Raw genomic sequence first — 2,506 nt, 5'->3', positions numbered from 1 at the left:
ACAGAGTGAGACTCCAATTTAAAAAAAAAGAAACTTATATCTAGGTCAGGCTCGATGGCTCAGCCTGTAATTCCAGCACTTTGAGAGGCCAAGGCGAGTGGATTGCCTGAGCCCGAGGGTTCGAGACCCACCCGGGGAACTTGGCGAGACATCATCTCTACAATAAATAAAAAATTAGCCAGGTATGGAAGCACATGCTTCTAGTTCCAGCTACTTGGAAGGCTGAGGTGAAAGGATCACCTGAGCCCAGCAGGCTGAGGCTGTGGTGGCCATGAGCATGCCCCATTGCACCTCACCTGGGCAACAGAGTGAGACTCCAATTCAAAAAAACAAAAGAGCTGGGCTCGGTGGCTCAGCCTGTAATCCCGCGCCTTTGGGAGGCTGAGGTGAGTAGATTGCCTGAGTCTGCGGGTTCGAGACCCGCCTGGGCAACTTGGTGAGACCTCATCTCTACAATAAATCAAAAATCAGCCGGGCATGGTAGCGCGCGCCTGTAGTTCCAGTTACTAGGAAGGCTGAGGTGGAAGGATGGCCAGATCCCAGCAGGTCGAGGCTGCGGTGGCCGGGAGCAGCCACTGCACTCCAGTCTGGGCGACAGAATGAGACTCCAACTCAAAAAACAAACAACAAAAAAGAAACTTACATCTAGAATACATTAACTCTTAGAACTCAATAAAAAGACAAATAATCCAATTTAAAAATGGGCAAAGGTCAGGTGCTCCTGTCTGTAGTCCCAGCTACTTGAACTGTTTGAGTCTAGGTTCAAGATCAGCCCGGGCAATATAGTAAGACCTGACCCAAATTCCCCAGCCCCACCTCATCACCCAGCAAAAAAAAGTTTTCTTGGAGGTTTCTGAGAAAATGGCATAGTTTTTTTTTTTTAATCTCTCTTCAAATTTCCACATGGAATGACAGGACTTCTGGATGGCAAAACCCAAACATTTACAGCAAACTAAGTTACAAGATAGCCCCTGAGCCCCAAAATGTAAGTTCATAAGAACAAAGCACTAACAGCCACGAGACTTGCATAGTATTGGTGTCCATGCAGGAGAAAGTAGAGAAAAGTAAATGGACCTGAAAACAAGAGAACCCAAAATAACATGCTGTCAATGGAAAGCAAAACAGGCAAAACTGAAAACAGCAGTTGAAACTAGCAGTTATTCCAAGTGAATGAAGGCTCATGTGGTAAAGCCCGATGGGGTGAAATGAAAATGACTTGGCTGCCAGGGATCCCTTCTAGAACAGGGTCCCACACTACGGAGAAATCTGTTGAGAATAGAATCAAATTGAGCAGGACAGAGGAGGTCAAGAAAAAAACAGGACAGGAACAAAAACAACAAATCTCAGAAACCAAGTCTTCATATTTTTTTAAATTCCACAGAAAAACAACAGAAGAGGGAGTTCTGCAAAGCTGGAAAAAGCTCACCTAAATTATACATCCTTTTAAAAGACCAGGAAAACTAATTTTACATAAAAATGAACAGAAAACATAGAAGTTAAAGTCCATAAAAGTTCTAAGAAAAAACATAACATTCCTACAGAAAATTAAAGCATGCCAGAAAGATATGTGTATATCACATCAAAATTACCATTTCTGGCCAGGCACAGTGGCTCACGCCTATAATCCCAGCACCTTGGGAGGCCGAGGCAAAAGCAAGGATCGCCTGAGTCTAGCAGGTCAAGGCTGCGGTGGCCAACAGCGTGCCACTGCACTCCAGCCTGGGCGACAGAGTGAGACCCCAACTCAAGAAAAAAAAAAAGAAAACAAAAGGCCAGGTATGTTGGCTCAAGCCTGTAATTCCAGCACTTTGGGAAGACGAGCAGACTGGACTGCCTGAGCTCAGGGGTTCAAGACCAGCCTGGGCAACTTGATGAACCCTCATCTCTACAGTAAAAAAAATTTTAAAAAGCTGGGCGTGATAGCACACACCTGTAGTTTCCAGCTACTTGGAAGGCTGAGACAGAAGGATCGCCTGAGCCCAGCAGGTCAAGAATCCGGTGGCTGTGAGCATGCCACTACACTCCAGCCTGGGCGACAGAGTAAGACTCCAACTAAAAAAAAAAAAAAAAAATGCCATTTCTATTTCTTTTTTCTTTCTCAAATCAGAGTCTCACTCTGCTGCCCAGAATGGAGGGCAATGACATGATCTCGGTTCACCGTAGCTTCAACCTTCTGGGCTCGGGGGATTCTTCCACCTCAGCCTTCCAAGTAGCTGGTACTACAGGCGTGCGTCACTACACCCAGCTAATTTTTTCTTTTTTTTTGTAGCAATGAGGTCTTTTTGTTGAGTTGGAGTCTCACTCTGTCACCCAGACTGGAGTGCAGTGGCATGCTCCCGGCCACCACAACCTTGACCTGCTGGGCTCCAGCGAACCTTTCAAGTAGCCGAAGCCACAGGTGCGTGCTACCACGTCTGGCTAATTTTTTTTTTTTTTGAGTTGGAGTCTCACTCTTGCCCAGACTGGAGTACAGTGGCCACTCCCAGCCACCGCAGCCTCGACCTGC

At 46.3% G+C, this 2,506-nt stretch overlaps 1 protein-coding gene across 1 annotated transcript in view; it reads right to left on the bottom strand.

Annotated features, from left to right (window-relative positions):
* The window catches only part of CASC3 (cancer susceptibility 3), a 24,333-nt gene that overhangs the window by 16,287 nt on the left and 5,540 nt on the right, over positions 1-2,506 (bottom strand). The window lies entirely within an intron of this gene.

Source organism: Carlito syrichta, unplaced genomic scaffold (genome assembly GCF_000164805.1).
Source record: "Carlito syrichta isolate Samal-C Ts95f unplaced genomic scaffold, Tarsius_syrichta-2.0.1 Scaffold111596, whole genome shotgun sequence".
NCBI classification, from domain to species: domain Eukaryota; kingdom Metazoa; phylum Chordata; class Mammalia; order Primates; family Tarsiidae; genus Carlito; species Carlito syrichta.
The sequence above is the reverse complement of the archived record's forward strand: the minus strand, read 5'-3'. Positions and strand labels throughout refer to the sequence as shown.